The sequence below is a fragment of the Pleurodeles waltl genome, chromosome 11, assembly GCF_031143425.1.
Source record: "Pleurodeles waltl isolate 20211129_DDA chromosome 11, aPleWal1.hap1.20221129, whole genome shotgun sequence".
In the NCBI taxonomy this organism is placed as follows: Eukaryota; Metazoa; Chordata; class Amphibia; order Caudata; family Salamandridae; genus Pleurodeles; species Pleurodeles waltl.
Window position 1 is genome coordinate 817,840,902 of NC_090450.1, and position 27,481 is coordinate 817,868,382.

Consider the following 27,481-nt stretch of genomic DNA (forward strand, 5'->3'; position numbering starts at 1 on the left):
TTCTGTGACTTGGTGCCCTTAACCCAATAAATTTACAACTGGTTATTGGCATGGGTGGGCTGATGTATTAAAATTCTCTTATGGAGAGGAGGGGACAGAGTGCGTGCATGCATTGGGCCAACATGCAAGCGGAGTCTGTATTCGACAAAGAAGGAGGATGTGCATGTGCATCCTGCCACAAGTGCATGGAAACTGCACAAACTGAAGAATGTGAGGTGCAGGTGCATGCACATTTCTTGCGGGAGGAGGATATTCAGCATCTGTGTGAACACTCATGAAGGAAGGTGTCGGTGTCTGTGCCTTCCATGCACACACATAGAATCATTCACTCTTTGGACAGCAAACATACTGTCAGTTTAATCATATGGACTACATTTAGATCTCGCTCACCTGTTTTGTGTGAGCCCTCAGTGATGATGTCCCATGGCTGGGGCAGCGCCTCTGGAGTGAAAGACTGAAGAAAGACATTTCAAGCTAGAGATACCCTTTAATGTTTTGTGTGAACAGTACGAGTGCATGAAGAACATGTGACTGTGAACTTGTATTGGTGAAGAAATGTTGTTGTTTATAGATAAGAAACTTTGATGAATGTTTCCTGTGGAATCTAAATCTGTTTTAATTTATGTCAGTTAGTTATTTTGGCTCATTATTTTAACGTTTTGAGCCAATATGCACGACTACAACATGCATGTCACAGCCTTCTTTTTTCTTAATAAGAGTGGAGAATCAGGATAACCCTAGAATGAATGAGTTACATTATTTGAATCATGCTCGATTAGACTAGTGGGTAAAACAATTTCTCCTTTCTCAAAAAAACGTGCCCCTTTGTTTAATCTTGGTGTTGAAGGGAGAATCATAAACAGTTTTCAGATGTGCATGACAGGATGTTAAAGATGATTTGTGGGTGTATGTGAGAAATCATAGGATATGCATGAGCATCATTTGGACAGAGGATTTATGTAGTATTGAGGCACCATACGTTTTTTGATTGTGTGCAAAGTAAAGGACCAAGATCCAGATGTGCGACCATCAGAGATTGAGACTCACAAATTTCAAGTCGCAATCTCTGATGTACAACTGTGTCTGAGACTGGTAACTATGGGGTGTTTAATGAGGGAGATTTGGATGTACAAAAAGTGGATGTTAGAATAGGTGGGTCCATATGTAAGGATACTACACATACAGGATGATGATCAGATATCATTCAACGAAGTGGAAGGCTAGGCAAAATGTACATTATTACTGAAGAACCAGATTTCTTGGGAGAAGACAATAAAAGAAGTTGACCATAGGGTTATATTTGAATACTGAAGGTGGTGTCTTGATAATGGAGAAAACCTTGGCAGTGTAGAATATTTTTATTGTTTCCTGGCATACTCTAATCACTTTCATGGGATCAGAAAATGTGGATTCCCCAACTCTTATATATCTTCCTTTTTTTAACTTGAACCCAGATCCCTTCCTTGAAAACTGTGTCACGCCTCTGAATTTCTGGAATGACAATTGCTTAATTTCACCATTTCTTACTGTTGTTCTTCTCATATTCCCGTCAATCTTGTCAAACACATCTATCATCCACATCTGTTTCATATTACAATCTACTGCTCTCGCGGGATCGTCTCAAATGGGGATTTTTTACCCACATCTCTAGGAGTGATGCAATAGCTCCAAAGCAATTCTCTTATTGTTTGATAACAAACTTTTCCATAAGCTGTAGCCAATTGCAAACCTTCTTTTAATACCTTTATCCACCTTTCCAGAATGCCATTACTTTGTGGATAATATACTGATGTGTGAATATGTTTTAATTCCCTGTCCTAACCAAAAGGATTTAATTTCTTCAGATGTCAGTTGTACGCTAGTGTCTGTCACAATACTCTTGGGGAAACCTCCTTCAAAAACTGCCTTTAAAAATAAAATTACATTCTTAAATGTAACTTTGTCAACAATTTTCACCTCATGTCACTGAGACATCTGATCAGTTAAAACAATACAAAATACTTGACTTTAGGCTAAACTCATAGGCCCTGCAATATCCAAAGTGACTCCCTGCCACACTCTGGTGGGCCTTGATATACGTCCTTTAACATGCCTGACTTCTTTCTGAGATGTATAACTTGTTACACATTCTATACATGATCTCACCTTCTCTTCAATTTCTCCATCCACACTGGTCCACCAAAAGTCACATATGATTCTTCGTTTCATGCTGCTCATCCCTAGGTTTCCTTCATGAGCCATTTCAAAACTATTGTGTATCAAGTTCTTTGGTACAACTAATTATTCACTTCATAACAATATGCCATTTTGTTCAGAAAACTCTTGCTCAACATGCCGATATGATAATACATTTCCATCCAAATAATTGTTCTTTGGCCAACTGGACTTAATGTACTTTAAAAATAATTGTGTTTCTGTATCACTTGCACTTCCTCACTCTATTGATCTTCTGCCATACATCCCTCAGAAATTTTGCATATCAATATCACATTTTCCATATAATAATCTATAATCTGTAACTCTTCAGTATCTGATACAGGTAGTCTAGACAAACAATCAGCTAGTACATTACTAGCACCAGGGATATATTTCAAATGGAAATCCTGCAATTTATACTGTCATCTTGCCACTTTAGGTGTAGTCCTCCAACAACCACTTGTAGTAAACAAATTATCAAAGGACAAAGGGCTGTTCTTATTTCCAATTCGGTACCATAACTATATTTCCCAAAGTACTCAATTCCTAAGCAGCATGCCAATGTTTCTTTTTCTGATGCCGAATACTTTCTTTCTGCCCCCTCAATGACCTTGACGCAAAAGCAGTGTTTACCACTCTTCCATCCTGTTCTTGCATTAAAACAGCACCCAATCCTAAATTACTGGCATCCGTCGTTATCATTGATTTACATTTGGTATGAAAAGATGGCAACACCGGTGCTCTTGCAATACCATTTTGTTAATTGTTGAGCTCACAACTACAATTATCATTCCATTCACATTTCTGGTTCTTTATCAATACCTCTCTCATATGTATTGTTTATCAGAAAAATTGAGAATAAATTTGGCATGGTATTCCGCCAAAGCCATAAATGATCTTAACTGGTCCTTGTCTTTTGGCTCTGGTCCTTCTTCAATAGCGTTTACCAAATTTTTCTTAGGTGCAATTCCATGTTTAGTAATATTGTGACCTAAATAATTAACAGAATACCTTTGAAATTTACACTTCTTTAGTTAAGGTCGATCCACTATTCTCCAGAATAGTAAAGATTTTCACCAAAGTTTCAGCATGCTCCTTTTTTTGATTTTTCCCACTCTAAAATATCATCCTGAAAATACATTTAAAACGTCTTTAAATAATTTGTGCATCAGTCTCTGACATACCGCTATGCTGAAATTATAGCAAACTTCACTCTTTTATTTATACCAAGATGCTCCCTCAGGCATAATGAACGATTTATATGGTTTATTGGCATCATGTAGTGCAATCTGATGAAGCGCTTTGGAAAGATCTAGTGTGGTAAACACTGTGGTATATTTCAATTTAGCAAACATTTCTCCATTATTAGGTAACGGAGGATGATCCACCCACACAAAATTGTTCAAATTTCTCAAATCCACACACAGCCTTATCTTTTCATTGGATTTATGTACAACCACAACAGGAGACAGCCATTCAGAAGATTCAATCTCTTCAATTATACCCAAGTTGCACAATCTTTCCAATTCTTCCTTCAATGCCTTTTTCATTGATATGGGCACATTACGATCTTCATGGACTTTCACTGATGTCCCTTCTTTAAGAATAATTTTTGCACAAATTGTTTTAACAAGGCCAATTCAGATCAAAACACTTTAGGAAACACATTTTCCACTCCATGGAACTTTCCTCCCACACCTGACCAATCAAGTCTTCATACTTCAACAGTCACTCAGTATGATGGGATCAAGCGTAGTCATGAGATCCCTTTGTTGTGGCCAACCCAATAAGCACAACCCTTCTTTGTCCACATATATCTTAGTATCAGTTGTTTTTCCTTTGTAAGTCAATGAAAATGGAAAATGCCCAATCACATCTATGGTTTGTTTCCATATCCAACCAATTTGATGTCAGGTGGTGACAGCTTAATATTAGGAAACAATGCACAAGTCATCACCAATTAAAGTGTGTCTGCTCCAGAATCCGCCATGACTTTTACCCCAACCCCTCCAATTTCTACTTCACAAAATGATGTATCATTCTTACTTTCTATTACCTTATAGACTCCAAATCTGTACTCCTCCTGCGTTAACTCTTCACTCTGCCTGACCTCTCTGATTTGACTTTGTTTGCTTTACTCAGTGCTATTATAACTACTCCAACTCCTTCTTTTGCATACTCTGGCAAAGTGACCTTTATCTTTGCAATATCAAAAAATCTGTGCAATTGCAAGATATGCTCTATCATTAGCAAAATGACCAGATTGACCACACTTGAAACATATATTCCCTTTTTTCCCTTCCTGCCTTGCTCTGATCTATTATCCTAGGTTTACTATCCATGCTTCTGCATAACGCTTTGCTAGATTTAGCTGCTTAATCTTTATTCACTACATGCACATCTTCTGAGCCTCATGTGTCAACTCTTTTATCTAAAATTTCATCTCCTTAAATTGATGAGCCATATCTATTGCATTGCTCAATGTTAAATCCTCCACCAACAAGTTTCTCTTGCAGTTTGAAATCACATACTATGTTCACTAACTGATCTTGTATCATCTGATCCCTAAAAGATCCATAGTTGCACTTAGCAGCTAATATCCTCAAATCACTGACAAATGCATTATTTGATTCATTGGATAGTTGATCTCATCTTACAGTTTATGCCTGGCCACAACTACATTTGTTTTTTTCTTATATTGTAAATCCAATTGTTTCATTGATGTTTCATACACACTCAATTATTATTTCAGTCTTTGACAGAGGAAGTGGGGGAAAAAAATCCAATCTTCTTAAAATGTGATAATCACTGATCCTTCGCTGATCCTTTAATACTCAAACAAGCAATTGAGTGTGTGAATCACTGATCCTTTAAAAATCGCACAAGTAACTATTATGGAGGGTGACCCATCGTAATTTCCAATGTGACTCACGGTGATATCACTGACTCTTTGTTCGTGCTCCTCCTTTATGTAGAATATACACACTTGGCATATAAATGTAGTGTGTGAATCACTGATTACTTATAGTCAACATTCACCCTTCAATGACATATATGTGTATATATTGTGTGAATCACTGACAGGCCTTTTAATCCGCACATTTATACTGATGTGCTTTGATTTAGTTATGTTTTAAATCAGAATCAAGTAATGTTAATATGGCCACCATAAACTGAACTGAACTGTATTAAATGTTTTATACTGCCGACTACAGTTGCTTAGTGTGTCATGTGACATCTGCAATTTTATACCAATGTGCTTTGATTTGGTTATGTTTGAAAAACAGGATCCAGTACTTTCAATATGGCCACTTGTACAGGTATTAGTCTTGCATTGTATACTGTGCACCTGCCCATTTTAATTGCTAGGTGGACTTGTGTTGCATCCAATGTGTGCACATGAACCAAATCACTGTGCGCACCAAGAGCTCTACTGACTGGCTCGCACACTGATAGCTGGCTTGTGCTTGGTAGCTGCCTCACGCTCAATCCCCACGATTTCACTGCTCCTTGTAGTTGGCACCCACACGATCCCCAATCTCATCTTACGGGGCTTCACAAAGTTACACAGCCGACCTTCTTGCAGACTCTTTCATGCAGGTCAGCAACTTCAGTGACAGCGCTTTGTGTTACTGCTTCAACTGGCCTGAATGTTGTCAAACAGAATCTTCTCCTGGACGAGCTCCAGGCTTCTCTGTGTTCCCGTTCGTCGTCAGTGCTGTATCTTCAATGAAGGATTCCTCCACATGCTGTAGAATTTATGTAAGTACTTTTCTTGATTCCTAAATCAAGCTAACTCCTAAACAGAAGAAAAAGCCTAGTCTAACGCCTGTATCTGGAATCTTGGCATGTTCTCCACCTCCCATTCCAGTCTGGAATTTAATGGCAAGATTCCACGGGCTGCCACAATGGTGTTTGAAGGGTTAGAAAACATCCAGAGCTTTGAGGGTGATGTTAGACCTGTCAGCCTTAGGGTGGTCTTCCACCAAACGTTTTGTCTACTTACCTCAATTTTTTGTTGAAATTTGTTTTTGTTGGCCTTCGAACTCTGTGCAATTTACCACTGCTAACAAGTGTGAAAATGCTTGTGCTCACTGTAATGATATGTGAGTTTTGACCACTGACTCCACATTGCTCTTAGCTTAGCACTACACCATCACATTAGTGCCCACCAGCTTCATTTTGCCTATTGATTTTAGTTTAGCATTAGCCACTGCCACGTTAAAAGCTGCAAGTAGTTTTCCACGTTGTACTGTGCTCATGTCTTTATTCTTCTTGTTTTTTTCCACCAAGGGCTTAGGCTTATAAGAATGTACTCAAACTGCAGGGACGGTCTTGTTTCGAATTGGCACCAAGTCCTGACGTATTATTTTCAAAGCAGGCCTAAAGCAATCAGCATTTTTTGAATAAATAAACTTCTGCAGGGAGAGGGAGGTTCTAGACTTTTCCTCTCTTGTTTGTTCAAAGTATAAGAGGCCAAGATCAGATGGACCGGGGACAGAGAGTGTTTGCAGATCTCAGGCACATCCAGGACGCTGGAGTGTGCCATCCTTCCCGTGAGGATAATTGATCTCTCTCTCCTACATTGATTCTGGGATCTGGCGATCTGATGCTGAATAGGAGGGAGATGAAGCAGTGATGCCCCTTTCTCATGGTAATGCATATTTTTTAATTCATTATTTGCTTTGCATTATAATATAGATACATATATTTGCTGTGTATATTCCAGTGGAAAAGCATTTGTACATTCTTTCATTTCATTGCTGTGACCATTTTTAAACGTGTGCTTTCAGCATGCTAATCTCCTTTCACGAAGCTTGTGTAGTGAAATAATAAATGTCTTCTTTGGACTAAGAAGTGCATTCCAGAGATTTTTGTCAGTGCATGAGTGTTTCAGCTCGGTCATTAGTGAAGTAAAACACTCACTCCCCTAAACATGGGTTAATTGACATATACCTAATTGACATACTTAATTTACTTATAAGTCCCTTGTAGAATGATATACCATGGACTATAAATTCAATGCTACCAGTGGGCCTGCCCGATTCATTGTGCCACCTATTTAAATAATACTCTAAAACGTGTTCCAGGCCTGTCATTGCAGCCTGAGTGCAGTTTAAAATTGTCCTGTCTACTGGGCATTTAAACCCTCTTACAAACCATAAACTCCCCTTTCTTACATATAAGACACCCCTAAAGTAGGCCATAGGTAGCCCATAGGCCAGTGTGCTGTGTAATTAAAAGGTTGGATGTGTACTTTTAAGTTTAACATGTCCTGCCTCCCATAGGGTAAAATTACAGATTCCTTGTTACATTTCATGAGCAGTAATTCTTAGGAGCAGGAAGCTATGTCATGTTTGGTACTTATGAAATTGTATTGACAAACTGTCTTTAATGATAAAGTTGGATTTTTCATTACGATTTGGAAAATGCCACTTTTAGAAAGTTCCTTTCAAAAAACCAGGGCAGCCTTTTTTAGACAAGAACCAGGCCATAAAGTATTTTAAGAAAAAAAATGGTTCTTTTTAAAATAAACACATTATTAGAATAACAAAGATCAACAATGGCTGTTTACATAACTGTTTACAACAAATTGTAGGAAAAAATAAAGTGGTCAAAAAAGTGTGCGAAAATTGTATTTTTTTAATTATATAGATATACATAAGGTGCACAGTGTCCCATTTGAAAAGACAGAACCAAAACAACACAATAAAATACAGTACGTACAAATAATACAAAAAGGTAACATGAACTTATGTGTTGCTTAGAACAGCAAACAAGCATGTAAGTATCTGAATGTCACAGGAAATTATAATAAATCTGTGCCTGACCGAGAAACAAAATGTCAGCTGCAACTTTTCTCTAAATTGCGGCCAGTAAATCAGGACCTTCTTATTCAACATGATCCGTGGTTACCCCACGGGCTGATCTGCAAAGGATCTGCATCCCTAGGTGTCTATATTTTTCAAACCTTGAAAACTCCAAAACTACTGAACAGCTGTACCTCAAATTACAAAAAGAACAATCTGCAGACCAAGAGCTAGCTTTCTGCCAAATTTGGTGTAATTCCGTTCAGCGGTTCTGGCTGTAGCCATGCCTAAAACTTGCAAAAACCCCATAGACATTATACAGGGAAGGGATGTTTTCGGACCCCCATTTTTCTCGGCACCTGCCTAATGAATTACCACAAACATTTCCAGACAGCAGCTAAAGTAATATGTACACTACTTTTGAAACTTTTGTCAAGATCCGTCAAACGGGGCCAAAAGTATTAGCAAAACAAAAAAAGTTAATCCTAACTATAAATACCTACTGGCTATCACCAGTAGGTAATATATATATCTAGAGAGAGATGGTTAGCTATAGATATATAGCATTTTTGATTTGCCAGTGACTTCGGTCCCCATGGACGGAGCTGAACTTGCACATGCTTTGCAAAATTATGTGCAGCTCCGTAGTATGACAAAAAAGTGAAATGGTGGTCAAAAGTGATGTGTTTTCATATTTTAGATCCTGTAAGAAATTGTGCTCGCTACTACAGCAAAACCTGCTTAACTGAAGTACCCTAAAATTGGCATGCTTCTAGAAAATCACTCAGAAAGTGTGTTTTTTTTATTTGATACAAGTCAAATGAATAGTTTTTGCGTTATTATTGTTTAAAAAGGTGTCAGGTGGGCTTGAAAGGCTTAAGAATTGTATATTTTAAACATTTACGATTGTGATTTAGAAAATCACAGTTTCTAGTAATCACATATGGATGTTATTGTTTGAAATGATGATAAAAAAATATTTTTCCGTAATCTTGTAAGTTGCAGTTTTGGTTCAAATCGTACATTTAGCTTCATTGAAAAATATCCTTAGCTAAGAAGAAGCACTATCAAAGTTTCCCAACCTCAGGGAGTGCCCTGTAACTACACCGAGGAATGGGAAATTGGCTCAAACAATGGAAAACAATAATACATTTGCCACAATAAAGTTGTAGTTATTCAGAAAAATCACAGTCTTGTGGCTGCCATTTTGTATTCACAAACAAGAATACAAAATGTATATTTTGAGAAAAATGGTAGATTCTAAAATTTGTCATTTAAAAAAACCACAGATACAATCGAGGCCCGGTTATGGTCCTCGCAAAGATGCCTTCTTTGTGGAGCTGGTACATGGAAAGGTAAATGCAATACATCTTAAAAAAAAAAAAAACACACTGAAAAAATAGGTAAAGGTCAGTTATGGTTTAACCAAGGTAAAAACGAAATTCGCCAGGTGAGGTTCACAGTGCACAATCCACACTATAAATCACACTGCCTGCCATCCTCATTATACCTTTTGCCGATGACATGTGGAAACAAGCATTGGCACAACCAATAGGTCTTGCCATTACCATGGCCTTATGTTCTTGTTGTACAACATGGGCAGTGCTGACTTTGGCAATGATTTGAAGTCATGCTGTAGAGCAGTATGACTGCTGTGCAGCATGTCTAATAATAATAAACAAACATTTGCAATGCAATAGGTCTCACATTTGCTTAAGTTAGAGCTGTTGGTCTTGTCAATGCATAACAGGACTTTTCTTGCCACATAAATTGGTCAACACTGCAGCATAATTTGGTTTTCTCTGCCACATAATTCCAGTGGCCCTTCATATAACTAAAGCATTTCCATTTACCTTCTTCCTCTGCCTGCAGCAAAAAATCAAAATATTGCCCCTTAACCCCTTTTTTGGATTTTAAATATCGAAAACCATCCATCCACCTAGCACACACATGGGGAAAGTTTTGCAAATTCATAAACTTCAATGGTTGAATACAGAAAGATAAAGAAAGTAGTGTCTTGTCAAACGGGAAGGGTGGTCTGGTCCCTTGCCCTACATATTCACCCCCTACCAGGAGAAACCCTGCAAAAAGTTTGTAAGTACCTGTCCCCTTGTGGTGTCAGTCCTGCTCATGACAGACAATACCGCCTATGCTACATGTACCAGGTACTGACAGACTCTGGATGGAGAAGTCTTCTCAGAATAGAAGACCCTCATGAAACCCCGACTGCAGATACTGCAGGCTGAAGTACAGATGAAAGGTGGTCTGAACGACACCTTACATGAGGCTTTCCAAGCCAGAAAACTGCACAGTTCCTGTAGTGAATAGACATGAATGCATAATCTCTGAGTTGTTTCAAACTGAGACATTCACGTTAGAGGTCTAGCACAACGGACCATACCCACCTCTCGCCTATTCAGTGGATGTCTCGTCAAAGTGGCAAGTTACCAACTGTGAAATAATGCTGCGCATTGAAGCAAAATAGGAACAGCAATGCCTGATGATTGCATCCCAGAACTACAGATACCATGTGATCAGTGACTCCGAGGGAGGGGACAAGACAAGAGTGGGACACTGAAGTCTCCTTAAAAATGAGGAATTACCGGGCTAAAGTTTCCTGGTAATTCCTCATTTTGCACTTCAGTATTTCTTCCAGAGTCTATGCCTCTTTTCAGCAGTGGTAATGGTAACTCCAGTTACCAGCCCCATCGGAATTAAAGAGACCATCAAATGAGGCTGTATTACAATTGAATGTGAGAGTTTTCGTAAACATATTATTTTATTCTTACACGTGTTTGTATTGTACTTGTTATGTAATCATGTAATAAATACATTTGGATAAATTTGAATAAAAATATTGTTGAATAATTGGGCTGTAGGCGCCTGTGAAAGGCTGGTTGTGTTGGGGAAGTCATTTGTAAGGCATCTCAAGCTAAGCTGGTGATGTGATTGACCCTGTTCCAACCCGATCAGTACATTTCTCAACCTGTCCCTGGCTTCATGATTATAAGAACTGCGACCTGTATGGTTTCTACGTCCCAGGCCACCTTTTACACTTTTTCTGCTTCCCTTGCAGATCTTTGAGGTTCCGTTTGACTCCAGCTTGAACAGAACGAAGAACAGGCCTCTGATGCGAGGACAGATCAGGTAAGGCTGGCTGATCACTGGTGATAAGTGGAAGCTTGTGCTGCTGGGCGCAGGGATTGTCTGTCCTGTGAGCGGGAATTAATGGCTATGTGTCATTTTTAAGTTAATAAGTTTGTACAGAGCATCATATATGAACCCATTCCCTAATCGTTCTGTATGAGCAGGGATGCAAAGCGTAGCTAATAAAACAGAGATCTTACTTGAAAAAGAAAATGTGCGCCCCAGAATCTGGAGTGAAAATTAACAAGCAACGGTGAAAGAAAAGACAGTAAATGTTGTAACGGTAGTGATTTTCTCTACGCATCCGCAGCGCCTAATATAAACATAGCTGTGGTCACAATTGTCTTTGCACATCTGTGGCGCAGGCAGAAACAGGCACCCCAGAAAACAGCCTCTAACACTTGACCTCATACTTTGAAAGCACAGGACATTCAACCAGAGAAGAACATGATTTACAGCCCTGTTCACAGAAATGGACTGGAGCTACTGAAAACATCCAGCGCTCTGGTCAAATGCTCTTAGCCTAAGAAAAAAGAAGTCCCTAAGCAGATGCTACAGTGTCACAAGTACAAGGGTACAATACAGGTCTTGGGGCCGTGCTCAAGGGGAGTGTACAACTGAGGACAAGATGGAACAAAGAGGAAGGACTGACCACTAGCAAACAAGGATTTTTAAGGACACTAAAACAAACCAATGAAAAAGCAGAGAGCCCTCAAAGAGTATAAGTGTAAGTATATACTAAAGTATATGCAAGAGATCGTACGCTTACGTTCAACCTAAAAAGGACTCTGATGCATCCAGCACTAATGCACTCTTTAATTTAAAAAAGTGCATTAGCCCTGGCTGTGTAATAGTACTTTTCAAAATTAGATTTAGTCATACTGCACAGGCAATACCTATTGGCTTTGACAATGCTTTTTTTTTAACAGGATTTATAAGTGTTTGGCTGAATTAAACACATAATTCAAATAGTGCTCTGTTTACACTTTGGCCCTCATTAACCGCTATGGTGCCTTGGACGAGGTGATCTCGTCCAAGGCACCGGTTCCCGGGTGCCTTGGACGAGATCACCTCGTCCTGCACCCGGGAACTGGGGGGAGCGCTAGCCCCATGGGCCCCCCACCCACACCCCCCGGTCGTGGATGGAAGGGGAATCCCTTCCCCTTCCACCCCCCTTGACGTCAGCGCACATCGCGTGCTGACAATCACAGAGGCCTCCTCCATTGCGCTGGAAGCTCAGCTTCCAGCGTGATTGGAAGAGAAATGCAAAGCATTTCTCTTCCGATCACGTGGAGGAGGCTGGAGAGGCTTCAAAGGGAAGGAAATTAATTTCCTTCCCTTTGAAGTCTCTCTCAGCGTCTCAAAAGCCGGATTGTAAAGCAAGGGGGTGGGGGGGCAAATTTATTTTAGGCCATTTCTGCCCCCCCCCGGGGGCAGATCGGCCTATTGTTATTAGGCCGATCTGCCCCTAGGGGGGACAGAAACCTCTAGGCGCCAGGGCTAAAAAAATGTTTGTGTTTGTTTTTTTAGAGATGGGGAGCGACCCATTAGGCAAGGGTTGCTCTCCTGGGGGGCAAATTGTATTTAGACCATTTCTGCCCCCCTTGGGGGCAGATCGGCCGATTTTAGGTCAATCTGTCCCCAAGGGGGGCAGAAACAACTAGGCACCAGGGATTGGTGTGTGTGTATGCGTGTGTTTTCTTTAGGGAGGCAGCCCCTTGGGTAAGGGTCGCTCCACATGGGAGCACATTACTGTTGGCCATATCTGCCCCCCATTGGGGGCAGATGGGCCTATTTTTGGAAGGCCCATCTGCCCCAAAGGGGGGCAGAAAGCATACCAGAGGCCAGGGAAGTATTTTTCCAAAAATAAGAGGGTGGAGGTATGGCCATACCCCCACCCCAAATAAATGGGGCCAAAGTTGTTCTGCCAACTAGTGGGCAGATGGGGCAATTACCCCTGATCCACACCCCAGGGGGGGCAGAAAGTCTACTAGATGCCAAGGAATTAAAAAAAATAAAAAAAAATATTGGGGTGGTGGCTACCAACCAGTATGGGCCTGGTTACGCCCCCTCCTCAACTGAAGGGGGTAACAGTCTTTCAGCTCTCCCCCGCACTCTACAACATCTTATCACACAGCAAGCAAGAAGGCATTTGATTATTTTGGGTTTTAGTTTTACATTTGGGCCATGAGAACTTGGCTTACTCTCAAAATCGTCCCACTTGGAATGGTGAGGGCTGCACTTTATGGACTTTGGGATGCTGCCACGTAGAAAAATCCACAAGACCTGGACACATCTGAAAACTAAACATCTGGGTGATTCCAGACTGGTGTGTTTCACATGCACCATTTTTGTACCCACAATCCCCTGCAAACCTCCAACTTTGCTGGAAATCACACATTTTTCCCACGTTTATGTGATGGAACCTTCCGGAATCTGCAGAAATCCACAAAATTCCCACCACCCAGCATTGTCTCATCTATACCGATAAAAATTCTGCTGCACTTGTCAACCTAAAAATTTTTTTTTGCAAACTGCCCTTTTGGACCCCCTTTGTTCCCCCTCAATATCGACATGTTTTTGGCTCTTCCCTTTCACAAGCACTTGGCCCACCTACACAAATGAGGTATAATTTTTACCGGGAGACCGAGGGGAACATTCGGTGCTATGAAATGTGTCCCAGTGCGGTGATCCCACACAGAAACGTGGGAAAAATGTGATTTTTTAGCTAAATTTCAGGTTTGCTGAGAATTCTGGGAAAGAAAACATTGGGGGATCCACGCAAGTCACACCTCACTGGACTCCCTCGGTGTCTAGTTTTCAGAAATCTCTGGGTTTGGTAGGTTTCCCTAGAAGGCTGCTGAGCCCAGGCCCAAATACTCAGGCGCCCCCTGCAAAAACAGGTAGTTTTGTATTTGATAATTTTGATGTGTCCACGTTGTGTTTTTGGGCATTTCCTTTCGTGGGCGCTAGGCCTACCCACACAAGTGAGGTACCATTTTTATCGGGAGACTTGGGGGAACGCTGGGTGGAAGGTAATTTGTGGCTTCTCTCAGATTCCAGAACTTTCTGTCACCGAAATGTGAGGAAAATGTGTTTTTTTAGCCACATTTTGAGGTTTGCAAAGGATTCTGGGTAACAGAACCTGGTCAGAGCCCCACAAGTCACCCCATCTTGGATTCCCCTAGGTCTCTAGTTTTAGAAAATGCACAGGTTTGGTAGGTTTCCCTATGTGCCAGCTGAGCTAGAGGCCAAAATCTACAGGTAGGCACTTTGCAAAAACACCTCTGTTTTCTGTCAAAAAATGGGATGTGTCCACGTTGTGTTTTTGGGCATTTCCTGTCGCGGGCGCTAGGCCTACCCACACAAGTGAGGTATCATTTTTATCGGGAGACTTGGGGGAACATAAAATAGCAAAACAAGTGTTATTGCCCCTTGTCTTTCTCTAAATTTTTTCCTTCCAAATATAAGAGAGTGTGTAAAAATGACGTCTATTTGAGAAATGCCCTGTAATTCATATGCTAGTATGTGCACCCCGGAATTCAGAAATGTGCAAATCCACTGCTCCTCAATACCTTATCTTGTGACCATTTTGGAAATACAAAGGTTTTCTTGATTGCTATTTTTCACTCTTTATATTTCAGCAAATGAATTGCTGTATACCCGGTATAGAAGGAAAAACTACTGAAGGGTGCAGCTCATTTATTGGCTCTGGGTACCTAGGGCTCTTGATGAACCTACAAGCCCTATATATCCCCGCAACCAGAAGAGTCCAGCAGACGTAACAGTATATTGCTTTAAAAAATCTGACATTGCAGGAAAAAGTTACAGAATAAAACGTAGAGAAAAATTGCTGTTTTTTTCACCTCAATTTTTTTTTTTTTCAGTTGTTATTTTCTGTAGAAAACCCTTGTAGGATCTACACAAATTACCCCTTGCTGAATTCAGAATTTTGTCTTCTTTTCAGAAATGTTTAGGTTTCTGGGATCCAGCATTGGTTTCACGCCAATTTCGGTCACTGACTGGAAGGAGGCTGAAAGCACAAAAAATAGTACAAAAGGGGTATGTCCCAGTAAAATGCCAAAATTGTGTTGAAAAATTGGGTTTTCTGATTCAAGTCTGCCTGTTCCTGAAAGCTGGGAAGCTTATGATTTCAGCACCGCAAACCCTTTGTTGATGCCATTTTCAGGGAAAAAACCACAAGCCTTCTTCTGCTGCCCCCTTTTCCCATTTTTTTGAAAAAAACTAAATTTTCACTGTATTTTGTCTTATTTCTTGGCCTCCTTCAGGGGAACTCACAAAGTCTGGGTATCTGTAGAATCCCTAGGATGTTTGGAAAAAAAGGACGCAAATTTGGCGTGGGTAGCTTATGTGGACAAAAAGTTATGAGGGCCTAAGCGAGAACTATTCCAAATAGGCAAAAAAAGGCCTGGCACAGGAGGGGGGAAAAGGCCTGGCAGCGAAGGGGTTAAGACTCTGGCCGTGAGTGATAAAGTGGCGATAATATCGCCAACAGGCCGGCGGTAAGTACTGCCAAATTATGACCATGGCGGTGAGAACTCCCATAGACAGCCAATGTATCACACCAACCGCCAGGACGGAAACAAAACTCACCACGGCGGTAGCCAACAACAGCCAGGCAGAAGACAAAGTACCGCCCACCATGTTAAGACACACAAATCCGCCACCTTTTCCAGGACGGTACCAATGCCATCAATAGCCTGGCGGAAACAGAAGATAAAGGACTCACCATCGGAGACACATGGAAGAACAACGACGACATGGAACTTGAACTGCAAGTCTTCCCGATGATCTTCTACGTTCTACTCCACCTGGAACACCAGCGCCGCCGCCGACGGTGAGTACAGGCACCTAGCACATAAGGGAGGGAGGGAGGAAAATTAAAGTGACACACACACAACACACACCCCACACACACACACCATACAGACAACCAGCTGCAGACGTAAACCAATGGCACACCACACATGGCAGAATAACACAAGGACCAGAGTACGGATGTACAGAAAATTGTATTAGCATAGCAAAACCCACCAAACGAACCGACGATATACAAATGTTCACAAAGGGCCAATGTCCAGTCCAAAGTCATAAGGGCACACAAAGCCACAGGGCACAGTCCAAGGCCCAATGTGTATCTTGATATCATCCGGAGAGAACACTGCAGGGGCATAATTTTGCAAGTGGGCAGGCACCTCAGGTGGATGGGGGCACCTTAGCCGAATACAGAAACTTTCCCACTGGTTCTGGAGGGGGCTCCATGCCCATTTGTCTTTGCTGGGGAATGCAAGGTCACAGTTTCTGAGCTGCAGAACATTCCCACTGGTTCTGGAGGGGGCTCCATGCCCAGGTGTCTTTGCTGGGGAGTGCAAGGTCACAGTCTCTGAGCTAGGGAACATGCCCACTGGTTCTGGAGGGGGTATCGTGCCCATTTATCTTTGCTGGGGAGCGCAAGGTCACAGTCTCTTAGTTGGGGAACATGCCCATTGCTTTAGGAGGGGGCCCCTTGTGCAGCAGTCCCTGGAGGATGGCCTACATGTCCTCCGCTGGTAGTGATAGCTGCACTGCCTCAGCTGGTGGTGAGGGCTGCTCTGTGGCAACAGGTGATGGTGCCTCCTGGTCTGCCTCTGCTTGCAGTGGTAGCTGCACTGCCTCAACTGGTGATGAGGGCTGCTCTGTGGCGACAGGTGATGGTGCCTCCTGGCCTGCTTCTGCTGGAAGTGATAGCTGCACTGCCTCAGCTGGTGGTGAGGGCTGCTCTGTGGCAACAGGTGATGGTGCTTCCTGGCCTGCCTCAGCTGGCGGTGAGGGATCCATGACCACAGGTGGTGGCGTGGTGGTGGTAGTTTCACCCTCCCAGCCTCTGATGGAGTTGAGGGCTTCAGTCCATCCATGGCAGGAGGTGCGGGCACCTTCCCCTTCCTGGCTGTAGGTGTTGTGGTCTCCATCCCCTTTCTGGCTGTACGTGTTGTGGGCTCCTTTCCCTTCCTGGCTGTAGGTGTTGTGGGCTCCTTCTTCCTGGCTGTAGGTGTTGTGGGCTCCTTCCCCTTCCTGGCTGTAGGTGTTGTGGGCTCCTTCCCCTTTCTGGCTGTTGAACTGGAATTCCTCACAGTCCTGCCTCCACGACTAGGAGGTGCCTCCACTGTCCCCATGGATTGTTTGGCTGAAGTGCTGGGCTGGCTGGTTGGCACCCTGGTTCTATGGGCAGGACGGGGGGAAAGGGAGGGAAGAAGTCAAGTTGGGCAAGGAAAAGCTTCTTAGGGACAGTGGGGCGGGAGGAGGGATGGGAGTGGAGGTTGAGGGAATGGCTGTTGGAGGTGTACGTCTGGTGGACTTGGATGCAGGTGCATGGGCAGTGTGTGTGCGAGGTGGATGGCTGTTGGGTGTCTGAGTGTTTGTGTCCTTTAGGAGGGGGGACAGACACTGTGGGAGAGGACACAGGGAACATATGGATGGGTGTTGTGGAGGTGTCTGCTAGTGAGGTGGGTGTGCTGCTTGGTGTGGTGATGCTGTTGGTGGATGTTGATGTAGTGCATGCAGGTGTGAGTGTGGACGTGACTGGGAGGAAGGCGGAGGAAGAGGAGGAGGGGTAGACAGTGGAGGCAGTGGATGTTGTTGTGTCTGCAACTGTATGTTTGCGTGGGTGCTTGTGGGATGCAGTGTGGGGCTTGTGCTTGTGTTTGCCTGTGCCACTCTTGGGTGTTGTCATGTGTGCATGCTCGTCTGTATGTGTGCCTTGGATGGGTTAGGGTTGAGGAGAATGAGACTGGGAAGTGGTAGTTGGAGGGGGGAACGGTAGAAACAGGGACAAAGGCTGCCATCAGAGAGGAGACCAGAGCCTGAATCGATCTCTGTTGGGCCGCCAATCCACCGTGAATGCTCTCCAGGAATGCACTGCATTGCTGCATCTGAGATGCCAGCCCCTGGATAGCATTCACAATGGTTGATTGCCCTACAGAGATATTATCCAATGTGGAATTTCACAGAAGTGCAAGACCGCCTTCCACCACGATGCCCAACGTCTGCGGAATTACCTCACTTCCACCTGTCCCTCCATACAGGACAGGCAGTCGCCATTTTAAGTGGGGGGAATGGGCCTATCGACAATTACTGCATCAAGATTGGCACATACTTTGCCATTTACACTGTCCCAATACATAAGTGCACCATGTGGACTGCAGTTGTGGTTTTGTTGTTCCAATTGTGACACCCTACTCACTCTTGTGTCCCTTAGATACCTACTGCTGGGATTGAATAGGAGGTGGAGACATACCCCCGTGTACAGACCTCTGGTGGACTTGGCTACACTGGACGACAGACTTACAATACTCACATATGGACTGGACAGGGCCACAATCACAGAGCTGTGTGCCCAGTTGGAGCCTGACCTGATATCAGCTATCCGTCATCCCACTGAAATCCCCCCTCTTGTGCAAGTTCTTTCAGTGCTCCATTTCCTGGCAACCGGTTCTTTCCAAGTGACAGTAGGCTTGGCAGCAGGAAGGTCACAGCCAATGTTTTCAGTCGTGCTGGCAAGAGTTTTGTCTGCCCTGGTAAAACACATGTGCAGCTACATAGCTTTCCCCCAGGAGGAAGATTTGGCCAATGTGAAGGCCGGATTCTATGCAATGGGACATATCCTCAATATTATTGGTGCGATTGATGGGACACATTGCGATGGACCCCCCCATGCCAGAATGAACAGGTGTTCAGGAATCGTAAGAGTTTCCACTCAATGAATGTGCAGATGGTGTGCCTAGTGGACCAGTACATCTCCCACGTCAATGCTAAGTATCCTGGGTTGGTGCATGAAGCCTTTGTTCTGAGGAATAGCAGCATCCCAAATGTGATGAGCCAACTACAGAGGCACATAGTGTGACTAATAGGTGAGCCTTGGTCCCCACCCACTGTATGTTAGTGTATGCCTCTGGTGTCAACCCCATAGGAGTGTGTTCAGCTAAAAGTTGTCCCTCAATACTTGCAGGCGACTCTGGCTACCCAAACCTATCGTGGCTACTGACTCCTGTGAGGAATGCCAGGACAAGGGCTGAAGAACGTTATAATGAGGCACATGGATGAAGGACCTTCAGCCTCTTGAAGGCCAGGTTCAGGTGCCTCCATCAAACAGGTGGATCCCTGTGCTACTCACTCGAGAAGGTCTGCCAGACAGTAGTGGCAGGCTGCATGTTGCACAACATGGCCCTCAGACGCCATGTACCTTTTCTGCAGGAGGAGACTGGAGGTGCCCCTGTGGATGCAGTAGACCCTGCTGACAGTGAGGATGAAGAGGCTGCGGATGAGGACAACAGAACATCAGTTATCCGTCAATACTTCCAATGACACACAGGTGAGACAGTGCAGATTAACATTTCTATGACTATTGGTGTACTCTGTGTGGCTGTGGCATGATGGCATTCACTTCCTTTTCCTCTACTTACTGTCACCTATGGTTTGTCATTTTGCAGATGTTGGTGATATAACAGCTGTGTACTGATATGCTAATTACAGCCATCTACAGCTCATTATTTCTATGCTCTCACAATGTACAGTACAGTTGCAATGGATGAAACTGTTTCCAGGAATACACATTTTCAACACATCACATACAAGTAGTCGAGCTGTGTCCAAGTATGTTTATTGTAGTGCTAATAAATTGAGGGGAAAGTGCAATGGAATGGGGTGATGATGAAGGAAAGTCCAGGGTATTGTTCTAGTCTGTTTGTAGCACTGGTCCAGTGCCCAAGGGGCCAAAGGAAGGGGAGCACTGGCGGTTCAAAGTGGACAAGATTACAGGGTGGGCTACAAGGAGGACAATCAGGAGAGTCTCATTTCCTGGCGGTGGTCTTGGCAAGTGTCTCTGGCTTCTGTCTGGGTCACAGGGAACGTTTGTGGGGTGGTTCACCTCCTACAGGGGGAGGGATGCTGGTGGCCTGTGGGTCCTATGGCGGGGCCTCCTGCCCACAAGCGGAAATGGAGGGCTGGTCAATGGACTGGCTAGTGGTAGGGGCCCGCTGGTGTGCTGATGCCTCCCTCATGATGTTGGCCATGTCTGCCACCACCCCTGCTATGGAGATCAGGGTGGTGTTAATGGCCTGCAAGTCCTCCCTGATCCCCTGATACTGTCCCTCCTGCAGCCGCCTGTTCTCCTGCACGTTGTCTAGGATCTGGCCCATCGTCTCCTGGGAATGTTGGTAGGCTCCCATGATATCGGAGAGTGCCTCCTGGAGAGTCGGTTCCCTGCTCCTGTCCTCCCCCTGGTGCACAGCAATCCTCCCAGTGTCTCTGTTGGCCGGTGCCTCTATCCCCTAAACGGTGTGCCCACTGCCACTGATCCCAGGTCCCTGATTGTCTTCGGGGTGAGGTGTGGCCTGGGGTCCCTGTACAGGTGGGCACACTGCTGATTGACATGTCCTGGGGACAGAGGTGTGGGGACGCTGGGTGGGTGCTGTGGTGTTGGATCCTGATGGGGGGGGTGGCTCTGTGGTGGTTTGTGAGTGGGCTTGGCTGACCGACTGTCCAGTGGTTCCTGATGGGCCAGGTTGGTCATCCAGATCCAGAAGTCCAGAGTTACTTTCATCACTGGGGGCATCTTCTGTTGGGGAACTGGATAGTCGTGGCACCTCCTCTCCACTGGCATTAGCTGGGGTACCTGGGGGATGTAAGTGATATATTATGCTTCATGTGTATGACATATTGTACATTCCTGGCTTCCCCTCTATGGTTGCTGTTGCCCTGACACCTTTTGTTTGTGTATGGTGATGTATTGTGGGATTTTTAGTTTCCCTATGCTGCGCATGCTTTGGTGATGGGTGTCCATGCATGGCTGGGAGAGGTGTCCATGCATTGGTATAGTACGCAGGGGTTGGCATTAGGGTTAGTCATATGTGTAGGTGTAGTGCGTGGGATGGAGTGGAGTGATGGAAGTGAGGGTGTGAGATAGCATGCAGGTATGGGGTGTGATAAGTAGTAAATATTGACTTACCAGTGTCCAGTCCTCCGGCTACTCCAGTGAGTCCCTCAGGATGCAGTAAAGCCAGTACTTGCTCCTCCCATGCTGTGAGCTGTGGGGGAAGAGGTGGGGGGCCACCGCCAGTCCTCTATATGGCGAGCTGGTGCCTTGTTGCTATGGAACGTACCTTCTCCCGTAGGTCATTCCACCTCTCCCTAATGTCGTCCCTTGTTCTTGGGTGCCATCCCACGGCATCCACCCTGTCCACGATTCTCCCCCGTAGCTCCACCTTCCTTTCAATGGAAATCTGCTGTACCTGTGCTCCAAACAGCTGTGGCTCTACCCTGACAATTTCCTCCACCATGACCCTTAACTCCTCCTCAATGAAATGGGGGTGCCTTTGTGGTGCCATGGGTGTTGTATGTGTTGTGTTGGTGAGAGTGTGTTGAGTAATGTGGTCGGGTGTGTGATGTGGGGTGCGTGAGGGATGTATTGGTGTAGGTGGTGTGTGCATAGTTGTCTCTGTGATGTCGGTGGCTAACTCTTGCAGTCTTTTGGTGTTGGCAAAGGGATGTGGGTAATGTGGGTGTGTGTTTTATATTCGTGTGGGTGTGGTTTGTGTATGAATGTCAGGTGTGTGCTTTTAGTATTGGCCAATGTAGTGTTTGTGGGTGTCCATTCTGAGCGCGGTGGTATGTACTGCCAATGGTTACCGAAATTGAATGTCCACTGTGGTGACTCGTGGGTCATAATGTGGTGGGCGTTGTTTTGCTGGCGTAATGGTATGGGCGTTGGTATCACCACTTTAGCACTGACCTTTGGGCTGGCGGCCGTCAGCGTGGCGGTAAGCAACATTTACCGCCAATGTCATAATGAGGGCCTTTGTGTCTAATTAGAAAGTATATGGCACAAGGCAGTGTTTACAGTTTGTGTGTGTGTGTGCTGTTGTATAATGCACTCGATAAACATCCTGCATTTGTTTGTATCTGTGTCCATCTATTAGCATGTGATACATTTAGTGCAGTACTTAGAGTATTTGTGAAAGTCTCATTGCATTAGGAAAGTGAATATATGATGCACAAACTGCAGGGTGTGAATTGTGTGTGGGGGGTTGCATTAGGCACATGATACAAACAGTGCAGTTTTTACAGTGTATGTGTGTTAGAGTGTGTTATTCCTTTGTGTGCTGCCTATGTCTAACTGCACTAAAAGTGCCCTACGAATAATGCAGTGTTTACAGTCTGAGTCTGTCTGCTCTGAGATCATGATGCACTATTTACAGAGTGTGTTTTGTGTCTGCGGTGAGCACATGATTCCAATTGTGCAGAGTAATTATACCCGCAGCTACACCGAGCTGACAGTGCATAACATTATCATGAAAACAGAGAGATGCCTAATGGCAATTGTCAGTGCCTAGCCTCTCACTGCAGCATTCCCCACTTCACAGTGGCTGTTTGTTATGTGGTGAAACGTTTACAGTCACATATTTAGGAGGGGGCGCCTTGCTAAAGTAGTGAGTTGTGTCTGTGAAAACAAAGATGGGAGAGCTGGGAGGAACATAGCATTGGTACTCCTATCTCTTTGGGGATGTGAGGACTTTGAAAGTACAACCACCCAATGCATGCAACATAATAAATGACAGTGACACTCTCTTTATAAAATATGCTGCAAGTTTATTGATTTCACAGATTGGGTTAGCTTACAGGAGATCCAGGTGTCGACGGTGAGTTTCTTACACCCCTCCTGAGAAAGCTAGAGCTGTCAGCACCTACTCACTTAGAATCTTTACAGCTCATTCATTTACAGTGGGTTCCCCCCACAATTTTTACTTTTGTGTCATGCTCCTGACAAGTCAGAGCGAGAACCCGGCCAGTCTCCACAGTTTGCCAGGATTTCCACTGTCCCATGAGGGATTAAGGAGCACCGTCGTGTCTTCCCAGACCCCGCCATAAAGACTCCCAGTGACCTGAGGGATTGCTTTTGGCTCCAAGATCCACTATCTCGATGCCTTTTTAGGTGTTTTAAAGCTTAAGGATCGCCCTGTAACTTCGCCTTGCGATGCTGACTGGAACTTCTGTAAAAGAAAGTTATATAAAATACACATGCCTATATCTATGATCATAAATATATTTTGTTTATTTATATATTCGTTATTATTATTTTTCTTTTTGTATTTATTTTTTTATTGTTGGGCGGGAGGGTGGTTACGCCAGTCACCAAAGAGGACACAGCCCTGGGAGCTGACCCCTTATGAGACTTCTTGGCCTACTCCTCCCCTCTTGAAGCCCTTGGCAATAAAAGAGGGGTGACCTACCCTCTCCACCTATGGTGGCTCGTTGAGCTGCTCAGCTTCTATTCTATCCGAGCAGGGGAGCAATAATAGGATGCTGTTTCCCCCTATGTCGCCCTGCGTGCGACATGTCCAGCTACTTGGCATTGCTACCCCTAGCTCTTTGGGGATGTGAGGACCTTGAAATTACAACCACCCACTGCATGCAAAATAATAAATGACAGTGACACTCTCGGTGGATAAAATATGCCGCACATTTATTGATTTCACAGGTTGGGTTAGCTTACAGGCGATCCAGGTGTCGATGGTGAGTTCCTTGAACTGATGATACCCCTCCTGAGAAAGCTAGAGCTGTCTTGTTGGTGTTTCAACTGTCCATTGAGGGATTAAGGAGCACCGTCTCGTCAGCCCAGGCCCTGCCTTAAAGACTACCAGTGACCTGAGGGATTGCTTTTGGCTCCAAGATCCACTATCTGAAGGCCTTTTAGTTTTTTTAAAGCTTAAGGATCAACCTGTAACTCCGCCAAGCCTCTGGGATTGCACCTCACGATAAACGAGCCCCCCCCACCTGCGCTCCCCTCACATACCTCTTAAGTACGCCCGCACTCTCCAGCGCATCCCTAATGTTAAATAGGAAAATGTCTGTACCCACGTTGGACAAGTGTACCCCATCTGGTGTGAAATTACCGCTCAGATGCCTCCTGAGGAGACTATGCCTGAAGAAACCCTATCCATGCTGCTTTGTCAATTTCTGTCGGAATACGTTAATTCTCCTCCTGGACATTTAAATGGCCGCAGGTGATCTAGCTCCCTGCCACACCCTACTTGGGATGATTTCTGACCAGACTACCTCACCGCCTCCCATCAGAGTAGTGATCCTGGTCAGACCCTGTCGTATGGCTTGTAAAAGGGGGCCCCTCCCAAAGGAGGTCAGATCATTAGCCCCCAGATGGATTTTCAGAATGTCTGACCTACTCTCTCTCTCTCTCTCTCTCCCAAAAGCTAGCGAAACTTCAGTTCCAGCATGGCCCATCACATTCCTGGGATTCCCATCCAGGACAATTCAATGTTACTGGAACTGTGGTTCCTCTCTCTGGCCCGCTGCTCCACTCTGGCCACGAAGGAGTGACCTATCACTCACAATTTATTAACATCTGTGTTCACACTCAATTTGTTAACTTCCAGTAATATTAACAAGGCATCAGCAATTATCTGGGTCTGAAGTTACCTGTTTTCTGACATAACCTTTTACTGATATAACCCTTTGCCCCGTTTGTTGAGGCGGGAAGATCTTCATATCCCCACAAGTCATGGTATTTTCTTTAAGGGGGGGGTTGACCTAACCACCCTTCCCTGCCTCCGGTCTGAACATACAGTTTGTATCTGTTTGACTGCCAGCTTCCAATCTGCTTAATTGTCCTTGGTGGCAAACCTTCCTTATAAGACTTAGTGGCACCCCCAATTCTAAAGGAATGGGTTGACCATTTCTGCCCCTGGTATCCTGCCACTAAAAGCACCCACCTCAGGACACTTCTGTATTGAAATTTGGTGAAAGACTGTAAGTCCTGGTGAAGCATTAAGTATCCTGGTTGTGTGGGACCATAGGCCATATACATCCCAAGCAGCTCTATTGGGCAATACCTGGGTTCCCTCAGTCTGGTCAAATGGACTACCACACCTTTTCCTTTCTGGTCTGTTTTTAAATATCTCACTGTCAGTTCAACCAAATTCTGACCCGTCTTGAAGCCCCCCACCCACAGTGCCACATACGTTAGGTCATGCTTGGCTTTTACTAACTCCCTCATCCGCCCCGCCAAGACTAGGCAACTCCCAGACTGGCAATTAATTGCCTGTACTTTTGTCATATTGTTTGCCCAAAAGGTAATCCTTCTGTTAGCCAGCACCTGCGGCCATAGATGTAGAGACAAAACGATTGGGAACATTTCTATAACAGTGATGTTTTTGTAAGGGCATGTTTTCTCCACGCATTAGGCCATTTTGCTGCACACCACTCCCGGCCCAGAATGGCACCAAAGCCCTCTTTCCCTGATGCATCTGTGAAGAGCTGGATCTCCTGACTGCTGCACCATGGGATACGCCACAGCAGTGCCCCATTGAACTCTTCCAGAAAGCACTGCCACAAGCGCATGTCCTCCTTCAGCCCCCCACTAAGGCGTACTAAGTGATGAGCCCTTGTAACCTTCGCTGTTGCCCTGGCCAGCCATCTGGCAAAGATTCCACCAGCTGGTATAATGCTGGCTGCAAAGTTCAACCTGCCCAGTAAGCTCCGAATTGTGGCCAGCGTCGCTTTGTTATTTTCCAGAACCCGCAGAATTTCAGACTGAAGAGCATGAACCTTCTATTTTTGGCAGTCTGCAAATCCCTCCTGTTGAATCAATATCGATGCCCAAGAATGTCAAACACTCAGTTGGTCCCTGGGTCTTCTCAGGCACTAAAGGCACCCCTAATGCCTGACTAATGTGCTGAAATGTCTGGGGGGGTTTCACTGCACTCACTGGAACCCGCCCTACCGATGAATAGGAAGTCATCTAGGTAGTGCAGTGAGCTCCCTGGGGGGTTGCTCTGCCTCAATGCCCACTCCAGGAAACATGCAAATGTTTTGAGCAAGGAACATGACACTGCACAGCCCATGGGCATGCATATATCGTAGAAATACTGGCCATCCCACTGCATCCCTAGGAGGTGAAAGCTATCTGGATAGACTGGGAGAAGGCGGAAAGCGGACTCAATGTCAGCTTTCGCCATCAGGGCACCCTTGCCTGCTGCTCGTACCAAATCACCTGCCTCATCAAAAGATGCATAAGAAACTGAGTATGTCCCCTCCTCCAAGTGGTCATTCACTGACAAGCCCTTGAGGTAGGAGAGATGGTGAATCATTCTGTACTTGCCTTGCTCTTTTTTGGGGGGCACAATTCCCAGAGGTAACACAATGAAATGTGGAAGGGGTGGCTGGGAAAACGGCCCAGCCACCCTTCCCAACTGACACTCCCTTTCCAACTTATCCCGGACCACCCCCGGTGCTTCCCTGGCTGAGCGTAAATTATTTGCCTTTCTAGTCACTGTGGGTCCCACAGAAGGGATCCTAAAGCCCTCACTGAAACCTCTGAACAACAATTCACACTCTGCCTGTCTGGGGTAGTCTTTAAAGATATGGGCCAAGGTACTAAAGGCTATAGGAGATGGTGCTATTGTAGAATTTTGTGCCTCAGGGCGGTCAGGGCTGTTTTGCACTGGTGTTAGCCCCTCTTGGTTGTGAGTGAATTTGCATGTGGTGCCTCAGAAGCATGCCCCAGTGTTGTATAGCCTGCATGAGTTGTTGGTCCTATGCTGGTAGCCACCCCTCCCCTCCGTGGGCCCCTGCCACGAAAGGAATGCCTAAACCGGTGATTAAAATAGTATGGCTTTCTATGTTTCTGCTTAAACCTGCTTGCTTTCCTGTTGCTGTTACCCATGTACTACACCCAGAGCTCAATGACATCTCAGGTTCCTGCTCCATCTTCTGTCTAAACTCTGTCATTGTCAGGAATCCCCAAGGTGCCTCCTGCGTTATCTGTCAGCATCCCCAGGGATTAGGGTTAAATCATATCTCTGTTCTTGGTTAAACCTTCATGTTTCTAAGTAAACATAATGTGCTATGTTACACAATTGGTTTTATCAATGCTTGTTTTACCAATGTTTGTTTACTAATGTGAGCAGGTGTAGCCATGTGCTTCTAATTGGGTGTGGTAGACATGTGCTTCTAATTGGGTGTGGTGACTCATCCACATGTGGAAACTCAACTGCTTTCCTGATTGGCTATAAATAGCAGAGTGAAGCCTTTCCTCCCTGCTTGGCTTTGTTTTGCTTCTTGATCTCAGCATAAGATTTGGCATTCCAGCCCCTGCTGTCATCCTCGTATTCAGGACTTTGGAGGCAATTCTTTTCTTCGTTCCTGTACTAGCTGACACCAGGCATTTCTTCAGCACTCTGGAAAAGACTGCAGCTAAGTGACTAATATTCTCCAGGGAGTTGTTCTTTGAGTGCTGCGCTTTCCTAGAACAGCTGGTG

The 27,481-nt window shown here is 44.6% G+C and overlaps 1 long non-coding RNA gene across 2 annotated transcripts in view; it reads left to right on the forward strand.

Annotated features, from left to right (window-relative positions):
• The window catches only part of LOC138266161 (uncharacterized), a 110,049-nt gene that overhangs the window by 21,027 nt on the left and 61,541 nt on the right, over positions 1-27,481 (forward strand). For both annotated transcript variants that reach the window (XR_011199476.1, XR_011199477.1), the window contains exon 2: positions 11,083-11,153. This is a non-coding gene — a long non-coding RNA (uncharacterized lncRNA). The remainder of the gene's footprint in view (positions 1-11,082; positions 11,154-27,481) is intronic.